The sequence below is a fragment of the Dermochelys coriacea genome, chromosome 4, assembly GCF_009764565.3.
Source record: "Dermochelys coriacea isolate rDerCor1 chromosome 4, rDerCor1.pri.v4, whole genome shotgun sequence".
Lineage (NCBI taxonomy): Eukaryota > Metazoa > Chordata > Testudines > Dermochelyidae > Dermochelys > Dermochelys coriacea.
Genome location: NC_050071.1, coordinates 101,905,970 through 101,912,592, shown reverse-complemented (window position 1 = coordinate 101,912,592; position 6,623 = coordinate 101,905,970). Strand labels below are relative to the sequence as shown.

Genomic DNA, 6,623 nt, shown 5'->3' with positions numbered 1-6,623 from the left:
CTTATTACAAATTCTAGGCACATTACAGATCAAAACAATGAACTTTACACAAAATGTATGTGTGTTTTAAAAATAATAGATTTCCTTAAAAAAACCTTTAATGCTGAAATTGTCTCAATTGCACCACCAGCTCCCTCTGTCCCCACAACTTCCCCTCCTCTGTCCCCAAAACCTCCCCTCAAAACAAGAGCAGCCCATGACAGTAGGCAAGTCTTGCAAGCCATCAAATATGGCTCACCAGAGTGGGAAGTGAATTCCTGAGCCATGGACCCTTCACAAAAATGTCCAATAGCTATGCTCCTTCCAAAGGTGGGGGGGGGGGTTGGTTCTCTTTCTCTCAGGCACATGTACTCTGCAACTGTCATAGATAGAAGTACCCCAATAGCCAGAATCCAAATTACTGCTAAGTGTAAAAAAAAAACACCCACATGCACCTCTGAATCTTTACCTGGAATTTAGTCTGTAACTAGTGTAGATCATAAGCTCAAGAGTAATATGATCTAGGCTGGAAATAGCACAGAATCCTGTGGCATTAAGTGTATCTGAATTTTCCAAAAGATTAGAAGCTAGCTCTATGGAGAAAGCATTGCAGTAATCCAACCTTGAGGAGACCAAGGCAGGCTTAACCATAACAAGATCTACGTACAAAAGAAAAGGATTGTAAAATTTGCCAGCCAAGTACAATGATAATTATAATTGCTTGGTTTCAGAGTAGCAGCCATGTTAGTCTGTATTCACAAAAAGAAAAGGAGTACTTGTGGCACCTTAGAGACTAACAAATTTATTAGAGCATGAGCTTTCGTGAGCTACAGCTCACTTCATCGGATGATGAAGTGAGCTGTAGCTCACGAAAGCTCATGCTCTAATAAATTTGTTAGTCTCTAAGGTGCCACAAGTACTCCTTTTCTTTTTATAATAGCTTGGTAATTGTTGCTACTTAAACATCCTGACATGTGTGGATCAAAAAGACATTTCAGTGGCAACTCTGGCAAGCCTTAGAAACAATAATTGTCTCACCTATCGGTACGGGATGAAGTCAATGGAACTATGCTGATTTACACCAGCTGAACATCTGGCCCAATGTTTCGATGGCTTATTAATTAAAAACAGACAGATGATGGAAATAGTGCGACAATCCTCCTTGTTTTTGTCAGAAGGAAAGTGTGAATTTTACATTTGTCCTATTGCAAAAATGCCATATTGTGTGTTCTTTTTCCAAGAATTTAACAAAACATTTGCTGTCAGGAGTATGTGTTACCAATATGTAATCGTACATTACTTATGCAGGATCAGAATATTTAAAGGACCTTCCACAAAATTTGCGTCCTGTAACTTACAATAAACCCAGCATATTAATGATGTGTATACTTGGAGACAAGAGAGGTGACAGAATGTGAGAATCTGGACAGGCAACCTGAAATTTTGCTTCTCATGCATGTTCTGAAGTGGTCTATAGGGTTCATTCAGGGTCTACAATAGAGTCATTTTTAAACTATTTACATAAAATACAGGGAGATAAGACTGCAGAAGTTCAGCAGTTACAGAATGTTTGATGGATATAAAATGACCATTCCAAGGTCACTTTTCCCCAAGCTGCCTGACAGGCAGCATTGGAAATTTGAACTCTCTCATGATTTCCAGTGCCACTACTATCATCAGCAATCAGTCCAGGTAAAGTCACAGCTGCCCAGCTGGCCATATATCAAGGAATATTTACAGGTGGAATCCTAAAAACAAACAGTCCATTTATAATAAATGCCAATGAGGAAAAACGTTTTTATGAGAAATTTATAAATTTGTTTTGGGCCATTTTGTGACACAAATTTTCTTTTCTTTTTTTGAACATTTTTGTAAAATCATCTGTTTTTTACATTGCATGTGAAAATTCTAATATTTTGCTTGACTTGATCCAAAAACTGACATTCATCCTAATGAAATTTTGGGACATGGAATGACAAAGACTGAGGATTTTGCTAGGCACTATACAAACTTCTAGGAAAACACAGTTACTGCGCTGAACAGCTTATACTCATGTTTAAGAAAAATGCAACGTGTATAAAACAAATAATAGCACCTTGGGTGAGATAAATTGCCTTATTTTGAGTGAAAACATGATTTATGCATTTTTCTTGAAACTGGACTATTGTAAATTAATTCACAGCAAAATACAAATACTTCAAACTTTAGGCTTTACTAGGTTTTTTCCCTCCCACCCTATTAATTTGCACAGCCATAATGTTGATAATTGTAACTATAATGGAGGAAATAGTGTTAAAATCATGAAGTCTTCATCTTAGCATGACTGGATTTACACACACACACACACACACACACACACACACACACACACATACCATTCACATACAGAATTCCCTGCAGTGATAGAGATTTGCAGATTTAGTCATCTCCACCTGATCATGACACCAATCCTGCTAAAGATTCATTTCAATTATGAGGGCATCCAACCTATTTCCCCCACAAAATCTTACCTCCTTACCTCAGTGTTGGTGTGGTGGTGAATGGGGTTTGACAGCAAACTATGGCAGAGCGTGCATGCTCTGGCAGGTCTTACCAAGCCAAGGTGGTGTCGAGTTGGCGTCCAGGGTAGTAGGTAGTCAGACCATACCTCTATTACTCTAGGGCAACCTGGCTAAAGTGGAGGGGATACCACAGCTACAGGGCATAAGGGTTGGCACCCTAAATGCACTGCTGTAAAATTCTCCTGCCAAACAAGCCACAGAAAGCATAATAAATCGGGAAACTGAGCACAGACTCATGTGTTGGCCTGACCAACGCTCACAACCCGAGGTAGCACAGAACAAAAAATTGAAAATGGCTAAAAGAATAGTCCAGCTATTTGTTGCGAGTCACAACACAAGAACACTATCATCTGAGCTGTACATCAGTACTTACATTGAAGTCACCCCCTCCCACGCACACACACACAAAATCAATAAAATCCAACGTCATTGGGATATATGAAAACAACAAAAGACCTCATTGTACAATGGAAAAGCAGAGAGCAAGTATTCCTAGGAAGATCATTTGACAATAAAGCAAGGACTGGAGGTATTAGATTCATTGTCAGGAAAGAAACAGTTCCAAGGATATAGTCAGCTACAACATCTTATCACCGCAGATAGCAATTCTCACACTTCAGATAAAATGAAGGAGAATGATTAAAATTATTCAGCTGTATACTCCCACACAGAAAGCAGAAGATGAAGAAATGGAACACTTCTACATAGAGCTGGAAGGGGTAATACAAAAAACATCCACCTTCACAACTATCCAAGGGGACTTCAGTGCAATAGTAGGTAGAAAGGAGAGTGAGAAAGAAAAGTATGTGGGAAAATTCAGTAAAGGTATAAGAAATTATCGCGGAGCATGTCTGGTTGGATTCAGAGGCAAACCATCTCCACATAATGAACACTATATTTCAAAAAGAACAGCATCGGCAGTGGACATGGAAAAGCATGGATGGAGTCACACTGAATCAGATTGATTATGTAATGATGCATACCAGAAGAATCTTCAACGATGCAGCGACAAGAGGAGGACAAATCATTTTAACAGGCTCAGACTATTGTATGTTGTGTTCAAAACTATGCATTGACAATGTCTACGAAGACCAAGTTAAGAGAAGCCAGAAACCGAAGCAAAAATGGCACTTCAAGAAAGAGGCATTTGCACAGGAAATGAATGAAATGGACCTTGAGTATAAGGTTAAAAAGGACATTGATGAAGACTGCAAACAAACAGTTTATCTCGCAGATAATCTCACCAGCTAAGAAGGCAAAGGCATTGAAAATGCTGTGATGCAAATAGATGATCAGCGAGGAAACTATGAATCTAATGGTGAGGAGGGAATGCATGAAATGAGAAGGAAAAATGGGTGAAGAATACAGAACACTGCAAAGACATTTGTGTGAAGATCAAAGAAGACTAAGATGACTTTAGAAAGAATAAATTGAGAGGTGGCCGAAAACAATGAGATTCTGAACAAGGTAGAAAGATGCTAGGCTGAGACAGATTATCCCGGCAGCGCTGAAAGATGAAAATGGTAAAAGGACATTGGAAAGGAGCAAGACAAATGAAATAGGTACAAAATTCTACAATGATCTTGGATGTCAATACCCAGCGTACACCGTCAAGGTAGCAGCTTACAGAAGAAGTTCAAAGTCATGTGGGAAGAAATTGAAGATGCAGTTCGTAACAAAGAGAGGGAACAGTCTAGGAGTGAACAATGTTTGGCCAGAATATCTCAAAGCAGGGGAAAGATACTCTCTTCAAAGCGTTGGCATAATGGTTCACCATCTACATCAATAGCAAGCATGTTCCAGATGCATGGAAGAAATTGAAAACTATCACCTTTCTTCATCAATAATATTGAGAAGAACTGAGCAACTACCATCTGATCACACTCCTCTCACAAGCATATAAAAGCTTCACCCGCGTCATACTCAGATCAGACTAAGAAGGATCTTGAAATGCACGAAGGCTGAGAACAAGCTGGTTTCCGCTCAGGGTATTCAACAATTGATCACATCCTCTCAGTTTGGTAGCTCATCGAAAAATGCAAAGAATACGAAGTACCATTGTGTATTGCATTTGTTGACTACAAAAAGGCATTTGCCTTGATAGAGATTAACGCTGTAATCAATGCGCTCAACAAAATTGGAATTGACCTGAGGTACATTGACCTGCTGGAAGAAATTAACCACTGAGAAATTAAAGAAATTAATTGCTCAACAGAAATTGAATAATACTATGCCCCCTGCATTATTACTATATGCAGGGGAGTCAGACAAGGTGACAGTCTCACCGAAGCTGTTTGCAGCAGTACTGGAGTTGCTGTTCAAGAAATTGAACTGGGAAGAAGGAATCAGAATTGACAGAGAACAGTTAGCATCTTCTCTTCACTGATGACTGTGTAATACTTAAAGGACACAGCGGAACTGGAGAAGAAACTGCAGTAACTGCAAATACTTTTGCATGATATCGGGTTGGAAGGGAACATGTCGAAGACAAAGTGGATGTGAAATGAGCATTGTGCAGGAATCACTGTAAACGAGAAAAAATTGAGGAGGTTGAGAAATATATTTATCTGGGTTAGCAGCTGAGCAGAGACAACTCATTCAAAGGGGAATGCAGTAGGAGGCGAAAGGCACGGTGGACAAGTTTCAACAAAATAAAGACATGTCTAAGGGATGATGAACTGCCCATGAAGAAAAGGAAAGAACTGTTTAACTTCATTGTTCTGCCAGCAAGGATATATGGAGCAGAAAGCTGGTCAACAACGAAAGCAGAGGAAGAAAAATTCGCTGTTACCCAGAGAGCAATGGAAAGGCGAAAGTGTAAGATATTGCTCCATGATTATATACCGAATGAGAAGATCAAAAGCTGTACAGAGGTGACCAATGTAGTGCTGATAATGTATGATGCAAAGTGAAGATGGGTGGGTCATGTAGTCTGTAGGCAAGACAATAGGTGGACAACCCGCATCAGTGACTGGATACTCAGAGACAAGCGACTGCTGAGCAGCCTGAAAATGCACTGGACTGATCCCATGACAAAACTCTTTGGCAGAAATGGAAAGAACATGCTCACAACAAAATAGAATTCAAGGAGGGATGGACAGATGAGGACAAGCCAGATAAAACTGACAAAGGTGATCCAACCTATTTAACTATCTGGCTACAGGGACTAGCGATTTGCATTGTTTACTTTGTTCCACTGCAAATGAGCATAATCAGAGCATCTTTTTGTGTTTTTTTTAAAGCATATTCAAATAGTCCACATTTCTACATTTCTATGCATTCTTCTTTTGGTAATAGAGTAGTTAGCTTTGTTTCTGAACACATTCCCAGGAGATAACATATGCTTCTGGAAGGGACTGCTATCTTGATCAAACTTGGAAAGGGAGAGGGTCATTTTGTAATAGATGAATACAGCCATCCACTTCCTAAAGAGAAAAGGCTCAAGGGAAGGGGCATGTGTGGGTATATCTGAGAGAAAGCATGACTTTGGCTTTCAGTTAAAATAATGAATCACAGTAATCTATTCTTAAAAGGATTGCTGACAACATAATACAAAGAGACTCCTTTAGCCAGGATTATCAATGAGATTATCCGCTGGCTGTTGTAAATCATACATTCTGGGTGGGGGTGGGGACCCAAAAGAATAAAAAGTGTGTGGTGGCTATTATGTTTGCTTTGGTTTGTAGCAATATTACTTATCACTTTATGTTCTATCTTCCAAGTGGTATACTAGCATTTCAGCTTATTACATGAGTCAGGCCATATGTGCTCCACAGCACTGGCTAGATTGCAGTAGAAGCACTTAACCACTGTATCTAAAAAGGACAGATGAAAAGGGAAGGCCGGGGGGAATTGTGTACATGCCATTCCCAACATGACTACCACACTGGTTGGAGGTTAAAAGTGAAAAAACTTCTCCCCTTCCCTTGAAGCATGTTTTTTGGCCGTTATTCCTCCACACTCAATGCACCCTGAAATGAAATACTGCATCCCCGCACTCTATCATGTTGTTTTCAAATGGCTGTGAAGGCATTGCAATCAGCAGCATCTGTACGGAAAGGACAAAGTACAGATCCTGCCGCA

At 39.7% G+C, this 6,623-nt stretch overlaps 1 pseudogene; it reads left to right on the top strand.

The window, feature by feature from the left end:
• Nucleotides 1–2,978: 2,978 nt before the first annotated feature.
• LOC119855087 lies at nt 2,979–5,452 on the top strand (annotated as a pseudogene).
• Nucleotides 5,453–6,623: the final 1,171 nt, after the last annotated feature.